This window comes from Thermobia domestica, chromosome 2 (assembly GCF_964235325.1).
Source record: "Thermobia domestica chromosome 2, izTheDome1.hap1.1, whole genome shotgun sequence".
Taxonomy (NCBI): domain Eukaryota; kingdom Metazoa; phylum Arthropoda; class Insecta; order Zygentoma; family Lepismatidae; genus Thermobia; species Thermobia domestica.
In genome coordinates, this window is record NC_137455.1 from 142140087 (window position 1) to 142158453 (window position 18367).

At 37.6% G+C, this 18367-nt stretch overlaps 1 protein-coding gene across 3 annotated transcripts in view; it reads right to left on the minus strand.

The window, feature by feature from the left end:
- Mctp (multiple C2 domain and transmembrane region protein) overlaps positions 1-18367 on the minus strand; it is a 955910-nt gene that overhangs the window by 479805 nt on the left and 457738 nt on the right. The window lies entirely within an intron of this gene.

Sequence of the window (18367 nt, forward strand, 5' to 3'; positions counted from 1 at the left end):
CAGTATTACAACCCACCACCCCCACCAGAAATTCGTCCTGGATCCGCCCTTGCTTAACATACGTCCTAAAGAAAGGAAACTAAACATATCATCGTATAACTCACTGTGGAACACCTAAAATGGAACAACTGTTACAATGGAGATCTCGGTCGATAGTAACGTTTACATCATTTATCAACAGTATCCAATGCCTTTACTTTAAACTGTTCCGTGATGCAAGCATAAGTATTCAGCCACACAAGGGCGGCTCTCATGAGGGTGAGGGTGAAATCAAGGTTTGATGAGTGGCGGTAGAGTGACTGCCACGGACTATCTGTCAGAATTTGACAGTCAACACGTTGGCCATCCCTGATGTATGTAGCGTAACTGAGGAATTTGAACAAATTCAAAGGGGAAGATCTAAGGAGCTTAATTTTGAAACTCCGTCAGCAAACAAATAAAATACTTCAGAACACTATTGTTGAATTATCACTCGGAAATATATACCCACTCTAACCTATAACATGAATGACTTCATTGATTTGAATGTGAATCTAAGTTAATTTGTATTTTAAAATACAAACTGAAATGTGTCAATGTGCTTGTAAGGTTAATTTCGATGCTCAAATATTGTTAATATTCACCACTAATAGAGATACATTTGTCCTACCTTAACAATGTTAAAATTTTAATTTTTTTTTTAATAATTGCCATAAATATGAAACTTTGTCTTAAGAAACTACCCTAGGGGCCAATTTGTGCACTTTATCACTTTGGTCTTGGTTCATTTTTGGCAGCTATCATTGTTGGAAAGTTTATTTTCAGTAATTCCCACAATTATAAAATATCTTTCAAACCTTGTCTCAAGGTTTCCTTACTTTACAAATACGTAAAGGCAAATGAAAAATGAAATCTTTAGTTTAAGATCCCACGATTATGCAAGCTAAATGCTAAAGGAGACAGAAGTGAATGATGAAAGAAATAGTTGAATGAGAATGTGGTAGGAAACTGGAGAATCCCCAGAAAAACCACGAACACGATGTCCTCTACCACGAACTTACTTGGACGGGAATCGAACATGCGACCCTTCGAACAAAGGTAATTTCTCTCTCGCTGAGCCACCGTTCCTCCCTAAATGGCACGCTCAGAGCTTAGCGCCTCCAGGGGTCTTGGAAAGATTATCGAGCCTAAAATGATTTAGCACTGACTTTTATAAATCCACCAATTCAACAATTAATAATGTCGTGCAAACTTTAATGCGTGCAAACTTTAAAATTGTAGTAATGAAACAAAAGTTGAAATCTTTAGTTTAGCGCCCCAGAGTTATGTAACTGCTAAAGGAGATGGATGAAATTGCAAGTGAATGATGATGAAAGAAATGGTGGAACGGGAAAGTAAGAGAACAAACCTTTATTTTCTTTAGCACAAATAATTAAATGTGTAGATTAATTGATTTCCAGAAATTTTATAATAATAAGCAATTAAAAACTGAAAGGGCGATCACGAACTTATCTTTGCCCAGGACCTCGCAATAATTTGTTACACGCTGCCATACATCATTAAAACAGGAGTAGAGTGGTTGAATTATTTTGCTCTGTGGTTGAAAAGTAATAATGCAAAACATACAATTATTGACTTGAAGAGATAGGATAGTTTAAAAATTCTGACTGGGAAATAAAATCTTCATTTTTACGTCTTACGATTATCGCAGTCTTGTAGCCAATCTGGAACGAAAGAGATTCAGCCCACTGAAGATTCTTTGCGAATATAATTTCAATGTGAATTTCGAACAAAGATCTAAGCTTACCTTCATGTTTACGTTACGTCAAACAACTAACATATAAGGTGGAAATTATTCAACTTTTTTCATAAGATGTAATCCAGCTGACTAATTAAAATTTTATAAGCTTTATATGTTATATGTTGATTGATTAAATGTTGCACCTGATAATAAGTAGCCCTTACTGCTTGTTACATAATATTAGCGTGTGTAATGGTTGTATGGGGGAGAGGAGTATTTAAACGCTAATATTCTAAAGTGAAATATTTACATAAAAATTAGGATAATTAAACATTTTCAATAACTCCCTCTTAGACTTCGACTCTGGTTATAGGTCGATTACCGGTGATTACTGAAAGTTAATGATATTGAAATATACAAAGGAAGTTAGTATAGTGTCTAGCAAGCATGTCTGCTTTGCAGCAAGTCTCAGGTTCGATTCCCTTGAGTGAAGTTTGAACGCATTATGGTGGTTCGGATCCTACCATAAACTATAGATTCACGTACCATTTAGCATCGGCATCGGTGATGAATTATAAAGGGACATTAACTCTAATACGTCAAAATACTGACAGATCGACTGATTCCCAGATATTCATAAGTAAAACTTATATTTTCCAAAACAGCAAATTACGTTAGTAGAGTGCTATTTTTTTCTAAATATAGATCATGAACGGTTTGAAATTATGTTTATTCTGTTGTGTGAGAACGTTTCTCTATAGTTAGAATTGAGGACATCTTCGAAAGTTCCCCTTCGGGAGGATGAACACTAAGAATCATGAAATTATAGGTGTAAACCTGAATGCAGTTTTACCCACTTATCTCAATAGTAATCTATGTAAGTAAGGTCACTTGACAGGTCCAATGTAAGGTCACTTGACCAAAGGCTTAGATAATGTCCCCACAACCTCCACGATGCGGGGCCACCAACTCCAGGGATGTAAAATATATAGAAAATGTTTAGAAAGTAGAGGCGAATAACTAGGGGCTGTAGCGGGCAGGGGCTGTGTTGCAATAATAGACTATCAAAAACTTCCTGCTCAAGTCCTAAAATTTCACACGGCGTACACCATAGTCTTAAAATTTTCACAGAGTATACGCTAGTCTTAAAAATTTCACAGGTTATATATGCTAGTTTTGAATATAGTACTACACGCCTTGAAGCAGAAAGTATGCGCAAATGACTAAGATTGAGCAATACACCTTCGTATACTCTCGACTACACCCCTGAATATACGCTTTTATTTTCTTAGTTTGCTTACATACGTGTGACGAAAATCTGGGAGGAACGCGACCACCCAAGCCCCTCGTTACGACGCCCATGATTAGATGAACCATAGCCGAATACTTCAGGTAGTTTTGCTTCTTTATTTCTAAGTTTTCCTATGCTTTGCTGACTAAAATTCAGTTGTCAGGGAGCTTTAAAACTTGCGATATAGAACCAAATCATTCTATTTTAATATCCTATTTAGCGAAAAAAAAAATAATTATAAAAACGTCGATAATGAAGGGTAACAGATCACACAAAGAAGCCTACTGGACGCCCAAAATAGTCTCCCTTTTCAAGACTGTGCGCTGCATATTCTTACACTATATTAAAAACGCTTTCAAAGATACCAATCTTAAAAAAAATAAATAAATAAAATAAAAAAAAATAAACCCTTAGTTTAACATCCAACGGTTATGCCATCGATAGCTAAAGGAGACTGATGGAATTGCAAGTGAATGATGATGAAAGAATAGGTGGAATGAGAAAACGGGAGGAAACGGGAAAATCCCGAGAAAACCCAAGTATACGCTATCGTCCTCCACGAACTCACTTGGCCTGGGATCGAACGAGTGACCCCTGAAACCAGAGATCGGTTGTAGCACTGAGCCAACGTGCTCCCGTCCAATAATACCAATCGTGTTAATCGTTTAATTGCAATAAATATTTTCGTTTTTAGTTTTTAGTATTGACTTAATTGTTTTGTAACTGGGTACTTGGAAAACGGATAGGATTTCAATTAAAAACAGTTTGTGGGCTGGCCTATGAGATTTTATTTACAAAATTGACAATTCAATTAAACCATTAACAGTAGTGATTTATAAGATAATTCTAATTTAAGATCAATTAAAATTATTGATCAACTAATAACTGACTTTGATGAAGTGGATTACACTAAGTGTTATCAATTTACGGTGTCTACATTTAATTAATTTAAAAAGTTCGTTATTGAATTCTATATGTCTTTCTCTCTGTCTGTGTGTGTGTGTGTTTGTGTCAGGGGCGGATCCAGGACCGACTTCTGGGGAGGGTTGTAATACTGCTACTTTTAAGGGCTCTAAACTCTGGGATGGGTTTTATTCATATATATAAAATAAGAAAGTTTCCTCTTCTGCGGGGGGACTGCCCCGATCGCCCCTAGTGCGTGTGTTATTTGCGAATTTTTCCATTTTGAGCCCCCCATTCGATGGAGCATCAAAAAATATCTAAAAGAAGTGAGGCATTTTTAGCGTCACTTTAATACCAATACTAGTTATTGATAGAAAAATTATTGCGTCATTAGCTATTTCAATTTAAACTTTTAAATAATTTAAATAACTACATATTTGCATATTTTTCATTTCATTAATTGCCTACAATTTGTATGATATTTTTCTAATTACTTTATTACGATTATAATTTATATTAATATAATTATATATTGTATTATCTATTGAATTTAATCACATTTAATATACAATTTCATATAAATTTCGAAAAAAAATAATTCAAGTTTGTTCTGGCAATGCTATTCGAGCATTCTCAACTGGTTTAATATTAAGATCTATTTCTAAATAGATAAACCCAATCTGTCAGCCTGTTTGTAAAATTTGCCGTTGTATGCCGTGTTGGTGCCATCCAATTAGTAACTCATTGGCTGCACTTCTCAGAATAGAACGGGATGAGATAGAAATTGAAAAGACGGATGTACCTAAAACAAGGGTAAACTGGTAGGACTAGGAAAAAAAATCATAGTCAGAATTGAACGCGAGACCTCTTCGAAGGTTTACTCTGTTATGTATGACAGCTTCACATAGTTAAATATAACCCTTCTTTTCCTTCATTGCTTTGTGGTTTATGATCAACGTATCTGTTTCCATCCAACAAAATAAGAACGAGCTTTCTTATCAAATGAATATCTAATTGTTGAAATTTCTGTACTCAAACAAGCATCACATGATTTTACGCTTGGACGCACTTTTAAACGAAGCACTTGTATTCACAGAATTCTTTGGTCTTGGCAAATTCTAGGAATTGAATTATCCTCAAAGTGACACATTTGGTAGTCTCAGTCTCACTATTGAAGAATGAATTGCAGAGATGTGAATCAGATCGCTAAAAATATTTCCGACAAAGGCATAAACCTCTGCAAATCCCTGCTAGCTACTATTAAGATATTTCTACCTGAGATGGGAAGCGACACAAACAAGTACCTCTGAACTCAAACGAGTCATTGGAAAATTCCACGAACAAAGAATAGTGTGACACCCAACAGTTTTAATTTTTACACTTTGAAAAAAAAATATTCTGTTCACCTGTTAGTTACATTGTTTTCCTTCTAAACACAGAACGTTTTTAAATATGGATATATTAAATTACACAATATATATATATATATATATATATATATATATATATATATATATATATAGAGAGAGAGAGAGAGAGAGAGAGAGAGAGAGAGAAAGAGAGAGAGAGAGAGCATATAAGTTTTGGTTTTGGGTGGGAGAAGAGAAAGAAACATACAAAGAAATCGCACTGAGGTTATACCAACCGGATGTTAATGGAGGTATCATATCACATATCTATATATATAAAAGAGAACGTACAATATTTTGTCCGCTCATCACGCTAATACGGCTGAACCAATTTCTTTCATTTTTGGGGGGTTATTAGGATTTGGACCCTAGATGGTTTTTATCATATCACTTTAATTTTTAATTACCAGTGTCTTGAGATAATTGACCATTCAAGTGTCCATAACGTACAAATCCTTTGTTATTAGTTCATCATAGGTAAAAATAAACGCATTTATATGCAACCCGCATGACCGTGTCACTCGGCGGGTTAACATAAATGACAGGCGATATACAGCGGAAAATAGCTTGAATCTTCTGTTTAAAATTTTTTAATTGATTTGCTTATTTTTACAGACACTTTTACAATATGCCAGCACCGGGATGACCGCAGCGAAGCGGGGCGGGTTAACATAAATGACAGGCGATATAATGTTAAGATTTACTGCAATCTTCTATGGTTTTTATCATATCACTTGAAAGCGAAAAAGTAAAAATTATCTAAGTAACAAAGTTTATTGCGTTCCGGGGTGACCGCAGCGAAGCGGGGTGAACGCTGCTAGTCACTTATAATATATACTTTTACAACAGAAGCTGGAAACGTAAAGAAATAAACTTTCCAGCTCAAATCAACTTTAGAACATATTGCTTGTTTCCAGAAACAATACAAACTATTCATTCATTCATTTGAATTCTAGATAGAGACCATACGCTCCCTTATTTACGTCCATCGATGTGCTTGTTTGCAACATGATGTGTGTACTTGACAAGCCAAAAGTAACAGGGCCCCGCAAGCAGAATATATTACTTATAGAATATATTATAATGTATTATTTGCAAAATTTAGTCGTAGGGGCCACACTGGTTTCTACAGGGTCCATTAGGCTGCTAAGACGACACTGTCGAATGGATTGGATAACACTCTAGCGCGGGGCTAGGTTGGGAGAAATCGGTCCAATTCCGGGCCTGATCATTGTTTACAATTATCGTACGTGGTCATATTACGACCTTTGGAAAGTTTTCTAATAGTTTGAAGCAACAAAAAATCTTTTAATTTTTACGTGCTACTTCTCTCACAAGCCGACTCCAATTAAAAATACAATGTAAAAAAAATCTACGTTTCCTTCTCTCTTAATCACATTCTTCTGCAGTAACAGACCATTGTAGTATTTCTTCATATAAAAAGGTAAGTGCTCGGGAGGTACTGTCAAAATTTCTCAAAAAGCGTTCACTCTTACGAGTGCCTTGGTTAGCACTCTCCCTTTAAATGGGCCGGATGGAGACCAAAGTTGATTATATAAACTGAAATACGTATATTTTGAAAGAGACCATTGATATTGCAATACCTCTGAAGTACCATTATTTCTTTGTGTTACATTCAAACCGATACGAAGGGGTTAGAGAAAGTTCCTTTTTACCTCTTGGTTTGCTTTAAGTTTCCGCAGAAATAGCTGTTTTCTCATAAAATGGTTTTAACCAAAACGTGCAATCACTGATATCAGATCCTGTTACTTCCTTTACCAAACGTTTAACATCTTGGAGAAACGTTTAGCAGTTGTGATTATAAGTTCTATAATTTCATGAATGTTGAATACCTGTAAAGTCTCCTTAAATTTCTAATTATAACTCCAAAGGTTCGATCTCATGATATAAAGCTGTCTTCTAAAAAAAAAAAAAAAAAAAAGGTTAAAAACAAGAGATATTTATGCGTAATGTTTGATGTCCGTTATGTCCAGGATAATTGTCTGCTGATAGACAAGCATCCCAGAAGACGTAAATATGTTCAGTATTTGGGCTATGATGCAGTGCCGACGGTTGGACGTTAAAAGTAGGGGGGCAAGACATGAACTCAATATTTGTAAATCAATGTTAGTTTTCCTGGTTACTTCTAACATTTTTCTTGACGAAATGTTGTATAACTATTAGGATACTGTCTTTTCCAGTTAAAATACCATATATCGTGTTTCATATTTTATTAAGTAAATTTACAACAGCAACGCAAAGTAGATACTAGCGCTTTGTACTCTTAAACAACGAAGGTGTAAGAAGAGGTTTGATTCCTTGCTCATGAATATCTTATAATTCTGTCTGGAAATTTGTATGATCAGATTAGGGGCCTATTAATTAAAAAATTTGCAAAACAAATAAACAGAAAGAATAATAATAATCGAATAGTAATGAAAAATGAGGCTTGTTTTGAAACTGGGAATTAATGAACAATTTATATTTTTTAGTTCCACGCATGCTATTATATGTTATTACTCTTAGAAAGACAGTAAATACTACAAGCATATGCTGCGACATTTAAAGAAATACTTTTGCAGCTTCCCGAAACATGCTTATTGCCATTAGGTGCAGTTTTCACTTTCTTGGAATATATCAAAACTCAACAATATTTAAGGGGGCGCAGTGGCTCAGTAATTCACCTCCGGTGCTTGGGGTCCCTGGTTCGATCCCAGCTCGCGCCGTGTGGACTTTGTGGTGGACAAACGCCGTGCTCGTGGGTTTTCTCGGGGTTCTCCCGTTTCCTCCCACTTTATTCATTCCACCATTTCACTTATTTCTTATTATCACCGTCTCCTTTAGCCTAACCGGCATAACCATGGGACGTTAAACTTGAAGATTTCATTTTATTTCATTTCAACAATACTTAGAATCACTCCACACTCCAGCTATCCCAAATAATCCTAAAACGTAGAATTATGTTGAATTCACTAAATTTAATTGTATATACAAAATTGTATATGTACACCCCTGAACTCGTATATTACACTGCAAAACAATGCCGCAACTTTGACGCGGGAGACCCGGGTTCGATTCCTGGCGGGAGCTCATGTGGTTCGTATTCTACGTTAATCTGTAGGTTCACGTCTCATATAGTCTCACTGCTGAAGGGATATTTTTAAAAAATCAAATCAAATATTCCTTACTATTAGAAAGAAGAAAAGACATTTCAGGAACTGTCGATTTTTGTGCAATTACAGAATAAGTTGTGAAGAGTGTTTCTTCCAGACATGTTTTTTTTGGGGGGTACTGCCCCCCGAAGCTCTGAGAGCCTCCCCCCGAAAGAGACCAAAATAATACGTCTATAATATAATAATGAATAGAATAGTACCTGCAGTGCCGCCCCGGGATACTAAGTGTGCCCCCCTCCAGAACATTGTTTCTGAAAGAAACACTGCTTATGAAGGACTTCTTTTTCTGCGAAATGTTATCTCAATTAATTCCAAAGCGGCTGACTAACATATCGAGCCTTTTTTAAGAAGACATGAATATGAAAGTAAACTCGGATAAGTTAATTTTTGAGCCATTTTTCGTGGGAATTAAAACGCAACTCCTGTAGCTTTCTTAACTGCACGGGAAGACAACTAATACGTACTCACGGAACGGCAAATATTTTATGGCACCATTTTCATTCTATGAACCTTAATACATACAAAAACTTTATATTTCCAAATGAAACTATATAGCGACATTAATGGGTCATTTCAAAAGAGTAGGGGATTAATTGTCCCCCTTTGCCCCCTTAATCGCCGCCTATGCTATGATGTGTGGCACATTTGTGCGAAATTAATAATAATATGATTAAACTGTTTACCCACAACAAAATCCTGCTCGTTTTGCTGAAGTGGCTTTTCGTAAGTTTTATATGTTTCATATATCCTACAGTTTTTTTCAGGCCTTTTTTTAATTTGTCCAAATTTATATTTCTCCTTTTACCACACAACCGTTCAATACTTGCACTATAATATTTACAATCAGTATATCATCCTGTAACGTATTTTATTCCTAATAAAAATCATTGAACAACACAACATACAAACCCTATTTCACTGGCTTGCACGCGAACCTTTGGTGCATGGGGTCCTGGGGACAATTTCGAGTGGGAGAACATTGAACGACAGTGGATCGAATTCCGCGTTAAACCTATAGGTCCACTTCTCATATAGCCTCGCCGACGAAAGAGGACGCTAAACGGCAATCAGTCTACAGTTGCAAATTTACGCTGCATAAACAACTTATGTCTTGTGGAACTTATTAAATTTATTTTGTTAAGGCAGCTCTTTTAACGAAATTTCAGTATTAACGTGTCAGATATTTCTATTTAAGGACAAGAAAAAACATATTATTTATTTTGTAGCTAAATGATAGCTCTACCCACGTAGATTATAAAAGCAGAAACAATGAAAATCGATACAATAGTGACTGACATTATTTTAACAAATATCGATTCAGATAATAGTTTGGGCTGTCACAAAACTATGAAAAGTTAAAAATTCCGATTAATTGTAACAACTTCATCAGTGGTGGACATTGGAGGAGGATGTATGCTATTAATCAGCCCATTTCATGGGCATCCAAACTCACGAGCCCAACGCTCGCTAGCTCGGCATTCGCGCTCAACTGTTCTCGGGTTCAATAATTAAGCGCTACCCCGAGCGCCAATGAAATAAGTCAGCGCGAGTCCAACTGAGTGAAGTGAGCCCGAGCACGATTCCCAAAGGAATAAATGAGCGAGAGCCCAGTTGAAAAAAATGAGCCCGAGTCCGAGAGAGTCCAGAACAAAATGGCCATCTATGAACCAAAGTCATTCCATCAAGTCTTTTTCCATCTGATCTACTGCATTCTGATGGTTCTCTCATTGATTGTGTTTGTTCAGATATCAGCGCTCTTGTCATTTACTGCTGAATGACGTGAGTGACTGTCTGTCTGTCTACCAACACTCTTTAAACATGACAGTGTAGTAGACACTTCTTATCTAAAACGTCTCCAGCACAGGGAGAGCAACAATGAGGCACACTTACTTCTTAATGTAGCGCTATTTCTACCCGGAAACTTTCATGGGAAAAATCAAATATTATTCTTATTTGCATTATTTTTAATAATTATGTACGTACACACGAGAAATTGTCTACTGCAATTAATTGAAAGGAAAAATACGATTAATGTATAATCTTGCTATGACACTAACTTTTCATCTAGGGGACATGGCAGATGATATTTTAAATTTTGCCTCTCTCCAAAAGAGGTCAAACAGCAAACTCCAAAACAGTTGCTTTTATGGAAGCTTGTCCTCCTCCCTCGCGTGCACTCGTTCTTCTGAAGGAAATTGTCTCTAGCCATCGTGCACCCTCGCTCCCGCAGTAACACTTGGCCCTCACCCTCGTTCACCCTCGCGCTCTTCCTCGAAGCTTTTAATCGCCCTCTTCCTCAAAGCTTTTCCTCGCCCTCGCGCACCCTCACCCCCGCCATCGAAGCTTGTCCTCGCCCTCGCGCATCCTCACCCTCGCTGCCGAAACTTGTCCTCGCCCCCGCGCACCCTCGCCCTCTTCGTCGAAGCTTTTCCTCGCCCTCGCACACCCTCACCCTCGCCATCAAAGCTTGTCCTCGCCCTCGCGCACCATCGCCCTCGCTGCCGAAACTTGTCCTCGCCCTCGCGCACCCTCGCCCTCTTCGTCGAAGCTTTTCCTCGCCCTCGCGCACCCTCACCCTCGCCATCGAAGCTTGTCCTCGCCCTCGCGCACCCTCGCCCTCACTGCCGAAAATTGTCCTCGCCCTCGCGCACCCTCACCCTCGCCATCGAAGCTTGTCCTCGCCATCGCGCACCCTCGCCCTCGCGGCCAAAACTTGTCCTCGCCCTCGCGCACCCTCACCCTCGCGGCCAAAACTTGTCCTCGCCCTCGCGCTCCCTCGCCCTCGCGTCACTGTGGGCGAGGGAACTTGAGGGTGAGGATGCCCTCGAGAGGACCACCCTCGCGAGGGTGAACATCTCTGGTTCAACAGCTGTGTTTTGACTTCGACGCATCGCAAGCTGTGTGATTGCAATAATATGCTTCGGTTTTGGCTAAAACAGCAAAGTTAAAAGTACAAGACATTTGTTTGTTCGTTCGTTATTTAGTGATCTTCGTTCTTAGTGAAAGGTTGGATACAGATTTCGAAAAAAAAGAACGTATTTTTAAAAATTTGAGTCCTATATTTCATTGCAATTGTTTTCTATTTTAAAATTATAATAAAAAAATAAGCATAATGAATTAGCATAGGGGAAAACCAGTGATCGAGCTTTCATCTCCGTGAGAAGATGATCAGTAATCACAGATAAAAAATTACCATTTTATTTTAGATTAGCAAAAAAAAAATAATAATAATAATAATAATAATAATAATAATAATGAGTGTGCCGCGAGAATTCAAGATACACCCATAGTGTGCCGCAAGTTCAAAAAGGTTGGGAAACGCTGGTCTAGATCATCATTCTTATTCCGCAGATTTAGCTCGGGTTAACTATTACGTGTACTTATTTCCCAAACTTAAATAACACTTGAAAGACGCCATTTTAGATCTGATAGGGGTAGTGCTACGAACAGTGGTGCGAGGAAAGCTAGATTTTTTAAACTTTTCTGCAAAAGCTGGAGCACTGTACAAGGTAGTATATTGACTCTCGGGGGAAGAGAAGAAGAAGTAAAACTTCACCAATCCACGTGCACTCCTTCTGGGTTGGGCTACGAATTTTTCAGCAGTTCCTAGTCAATATGGTAGACGTCACGTCAGTACTTTGAAACAAAATAAGTACATGAGCACTAGTATAATCCAATTACTAACTAAAGATCAGCACTCTGACAATACATTTTATTGGGAATCAATTTCATTCCATAATTTTATTATTATCATTTGCAGGAAGGGAAAACACAACTCTTTTTATCTCCTTCAAAAAATTAAGCCCTGGTAGTTGCAAACTAAGCTGTTATAAGCACATCCTCTGAATATTGGAAGCCGAGAATAATGTTTCAGAAAAAAGAAGTTTTAAATAAAACAAAATATGAAACTGAAAACTTCAAACCTGGACAAATACAAACAAGTTACGTAACTGGTTTTACCTTTCTTTTGCTTCCAATCGAAGTTGATCCAATGAGAAGAAAACAAGTCGACCAAATCTACTATTGTTCGCTAGGCACAATTATTAAAAACCATAAGAAAGAAGTATAACTAAAATTTACCTCAAAAGAGGCTAAATTAGAAAACAGAAATATGTGTGCATACCCAGACGCTCAAAGAAGGAAGCTTGAGGATTAATCTGCCACATAGTAAATTCATGGAAAGTAGACTACAATTTGTCAATGAGATTGGTTATGATACTGATATATAATACTACATGAAGAATGTTTAAAGATTGTACGAGTCTGGGGGGGGGCAGTCTAGGTGGCAGTCAGGGGGGCAGAAGTAGCTAACAGGGGGGCGCTCGCCCCCCTTGCCCCCCTCTGGCGTCATCACTGTATTGTTATGTTTACTTTTTGAACTTAAGCACTTTCTGTACTTTTTGGAGGCATCTTTTACTTTCCCTTTCTGTATAAATGTACCTGTAAGGCGCACACAAATGATAGAAAAAATTTATTCGAGCAAAGCACATCTCTTTACAATGAATTAAGTAGAAAGTTCATTAAATATGAGAGAAACTAGTTGCAAAAAATATCAATAAATAGATCAAGATATTTGGAATATTTGATGTATAATAAATATACATTATACACGATTAATGTAAAATAATCATTGAAATTAACAATAAAGCATAATTTTAAAAAAGCATAATTAAACAAGAAATGAAGCATAATGTGGGTTGCTCTAACAATTAAGTTGTATGAAGACGAGAAGAAAACGAAAGGTGATTCCTTAACGAATTTCGTTGATCTTCTTTGTGTCTACAAAAACGCATTCCTAGAAACCTACAAGCTAGGTATCATCTCTGTGATTATATCAGTTTCTAGTGCTACATGTGAAAGGTCATTCTCTTCTTTGAAAAGATTAAAGACTTGTATACGCAAGTCAATGACTCATGATAGGTTGAAAAACTTACAAGGGAACCTTCCGAAAATGATAGTTGCAGTGAAAGATGTGAACTATGCCAATTAAAAGAGCTGTAACAGAGATGAGCATTCCCAAAAAATTAGCTGCCCATGGCAATAGGTTCAAGAAATATAAGGGGTGGAAGTTCGGGAAACAGCAAGGTTGGACGAGGGAGGGAAAGTGCAAATTCCGAAAAAAAGAAAAAAAAGGAGGCACGGCAAAATACAATGTTGACAAGTGATGTATAGAAAGAGACTTGCCACAATAGGGAACAAATGAAGGACACCAGTGGTGTTAACAGTGTTGCCAACTGCAATGAAAAGTACATGTTTTGCAAAGAGCACAATATGAAGTGAGTGCAATATTCAGTGTCAACCTGTCATGTAGAACATAAGATATGACGTCTATAATCAGCGGTACAATCTAACAAAAGAAAATAGAAAGAACAGAAGTATAAAAAATATACAGGGTGTCCCACCAAACTTTGTGACCTGAAAGATTTGTGAAACCAACTAAAACGTGACGTATCAAGTTGTGCAGGATTGTACCAATGTCAGGGGGCGATAAAAGTCTGTGAGAAGCAAGTGCCCCCAGGATGCCCATTATAGGGCCCCAGGAGCCAATTTCAAACTTTCAAATGGCAACAGGGACCGAGTGGTACCTCTTTCGATAGATCATGAAATGTGCAACAACACCTATAGGAAATATTTGCTATCTACGAGCGTGTACCATCCGGAGTGAATTTTAAAGTTGAGCTGATCCCTCCTGGTTGCACGGGTCTGATACAACCACTTGATGTTTATTTTTTTAGACCATACAAGAACTTTGTGCACTACGTTACAGAGCTTGTGTTATCAGATACTCACTTTAACATTTGGTCCCGTGAGAATTTTCTGAGACTTCAAGCCTTAACCCATTACCAGTTTACGGCATGTTTATTCAAGCCTTTGATTATGTTTGCTTTCTACAGGTGTGAATATGTAACAGAAAGACCACCAAAGGTTCCGACACCTCTAGAATACTGTTTCGAGACATTCACAGCGATCATTGTACCATGTGTTACGGATTGGCAGTATTCCGCTGTGTTCACTGCAAATGTATCTTCTGTTTCGACCATTTTTTTTTTGTTTCATCGAACAATTGCACGTACAATGGTGACGAGCATGCACAAATGATGCGAAGGTTAATGCCTCTTGCCGGAATTTTCTTTTTGTGAAGCGAGTGGCCTAACTATATTAGACTTGTCTGAATTTTCGTGGTTAGTGTTGCCAACTTTGTAACTCGATTTTCTTTCTTACTCTAGGTACGTCGGTTTCCTGCATAGTTGGTGCTTTCTTGTTTTGTTCATTCTAATATGCACAGCTCGTGATCAAATGTGGCGCAAATGTGGCGCCAACTCCGTCTTTTCCGTATTTTTCCTACTTCTGTTCTATCTATTTTCTTTTGTTAGATTGTACCACTGATTACACATGTCATATCTTATGTTCTACATGACAGGTTGACACTGAATATTACACTCACTTCATATAGTGCTCTTTGCAAAACATGTACTTTTGATTGCAGTTGGCAACACTGTTAACACCACTGGTGTCCTTCATTTGTTCCCTATTGTGGCAAGTCTCTTTCTATACATCACTTGCCAGCATTGTATTTTGCCGTGCCTCCTTTTTTTTCTTTTTTTCGGAATTTGCACTTTCCCTCCCTCGTCCAACCTTGCTGTTTCCCGAACTTCCACCCCTTATATTTCTTGAACCTATTGCCATGGGCAGCTAATTTTTTGGAAATGCTCATCTCTGTTACAGCTCTTTAAATTGGCATAGGTCACATCTTTCACTGCAACTATCATTTTCGGAAGGTTCCCTTGTTAGTGTTACTTTATATTGAGAAGAAAATTGCTAAATCGTTAGATCTTTAACAAGTTGTGAATATGTTTGCTGCTGTCCACACGAATAGAAAGATCCTCTTCAAGTAGAGGCATGAACCTATAAGTTATTTTCTTTACCTGTAAAAGTGTATTTGCTTCCACTTAAGTCAACCAGCTACACATATTTTAAACGCCATGATTAAATAACTATTTACTTATATTAGAAATCAATTGCATTAATGAATCCTAGTTGTTTGAGGTACTAAATTCTTATATTTTCACTGTTTTCCAAAGAGTAAAATCATGAACAATAAAGATGGAAACATTCACCTTGAATACACACACACACACACACACACACACACACACACACATATATATATATATATATATATATATATATATATATATATATATATATTGGAGATGTCCCCCTCAAAATTCTCTTGGGCCCTTCATTGCCCCCCCCCTTGAAAAAAACTCTAGCTACGCTACTGGACACCATGCACCAGAGATGAATTCTCTACCACTGAGCCACCGCGGCCCTGCTTGGGCTTGGTCGTCCATATCCAATCTCTCTTTTGGCGTTGCTTAAACAACTTCTACAGTAGTTTTGTTCTAAATCCAGACTCTATATTGGCGTAGATATTAATATTACAGTCGATTGGTAAAATCAATCTTCCACATTTAAAAATTAAAGTACACACAAGTAGAAAAATAAGCATTTATCATAAAAACACTAGCTGCAAGTGTTCAAAATAGATTTATGGTTTCTATAAAATCAATTGAAAATTGCTATTTTTAATTAGGCAGCTACTGAAAAACAGCAGCTTTCGACTCCAGCCGAGTTTAAACTGAACCTAAACTCAGTTGACCAAAGTGAACTGACCCGACTGACCCGACCCGACAACCCGACCCGATAACCCGACTGACCCGACCCGACAACCCGTCCCGATAACCCGACCCGAGCTGACCCGATTGACCCAACCCGACCCGACAACCCGACCCGAGGTGACCCGATTGACCCGACCCGACAACCCGACCCGAATAACCCGACCCGAGCTGACCCGACTGACCCGACCCGAGTAGCCTGACCCGACAACCCGACCCGAACTGACCCGACTGACCCGACCCGATAACCCGACCCGAGCTGACCCGACCGGACTCGGGTCGGGTCAACCCGACCCGTTTGAGAGCACTACCCAGCACTGTAATCACAAATCTGGACACCCACCCACACACAAAAAGCACAGAAAGCAATTTCCTGTAGCGTTGCTACGCTATCTTGAAAACCGGACCCGCAATAAGCATAGGAAGTAAACTGCTGGTAGCGCATGAGAAACTTGGACGATTGCCGCTGCTTACGACGTGAATTTTGACCGTGTTAAGTTAAGAGATGAGTTAATTGTTAATTTTTCAATCCTAACGGCTTGCGCGTAATGTCTCCAAATTTCCCATTCTCTTCCCTAAAATTTCCCATTCTCTACCCCTCCAATTTCCCATTCTTCCATCAAATTTACCATTCCTCTCCTATATTTACCTTTCTCCCTCCGAACTTACCATTCTGTTCCCCAAATATCCTTACACCTAAATGGAAATAAATTATTATGGAAGAATTGGTGTAGTTGAAAAATGAAATGATACGGGATATTCCTTCTTGACACTTGAACAGACAAGAAGCGACATACAAAAAGATATATCTACATCAAAGAACATATTGACAACAGCATGGGAAACAAATTAACAAGTTTTTTATTTTTTATTTTTAACAGGTGTAGCTCTGTATGCACCAGAAACAAGTATTTTAAAGATCAGAAAAAGTGGAAGCGTTCGAGCTAAAGTGCTAGAAAAGATTGCTATGTATACCGCGGAAACGCAAGAGAAGTAACAGACATGTGTTAAAGGGAAAATGAAAAAGATCTGTTTTGACAACCATAGGAAAGGAGAAGTAGCAACATGTTTAGCAAATTAGCTGTCATTCAAAATGACTATGATAACATTGCTAAAATCTTTCTTAATGCAGGATATAAACTCCACTATTATGTCTGTTTATGAAATATTGTGCTATTGTGTTATTTTTACTTCTTAGCCGTAAGAAATGCACATAAATTAATAAAAGAAAGTAACGGTCTCAATATAGACTCTTGTGGCACTCTATATTTTACTCTTACATCATTACTTTCTTTCCTGTTTACTAATACATGTACTAGTACTAATACATCTTTAAGATATATAACTTATGAATTAGGAGAGTAATACGCCTCTTAATCCTATTTTCTCTAGTCTTGGTAGTAATATTTTATCTTTAAGCGTATCAAAAGGTATTTTCTTTAAATCAATATAGGACCTTGCAGAATTTTCATTGTTGCTCAAATTTTCTTGTACGACTACCATTATATCAATTACACCATTCAAGATATTTGATTGTTTCTAGAATCATACTCATATTTATAGAAGTAACATATAGCCGCTTAAATAACACCTTCCTTCAGTGATAATTTCAGATTTTCTCCAGGGGAAACTTGGAATAAATTGAGGTTGAAAATAATAATGGAAAAATACTGATAATTCAGGTTGAACATGATCAGAGATATGCTGGAGAATTTTGTAGCTCCGGAGGTATTTCTTCCCGGGCTACTCCCTAAAATCATCACTGCCTTCCACCGTCATTTTTGACATGTTCACTTACCTGCTTGCTCTAGCCATCAACTTGCGGGCATTTCGCTGAAACGTTTCATACAATCTTTCAATATTGTTATCAAACATAAGAGGTTAAAATCAGGAATCTTGTCTTTAGACAAAGATGTAGTTTCTGCAAACTGTCAGTACACAGTGGACTTGCGTCACAGTCTTTTCTAAACTGAGCACGATAACATACTTAAAGTGCACTGTAATAACAGATAAGGAAAATACTCACAGTGGTTCTCATGTCTACTGTTGATCAAAACGAAACGATCACAACGTATACGGCTGCTGAGACTTAATTTTGAGGTCTTACTCCACAGTAAGCATGAGAAGCAAGCTGCTGAGAGCCCATAAGAAACATGGACAATTGCTGCACACTGTTAAAAATGATTTATTCA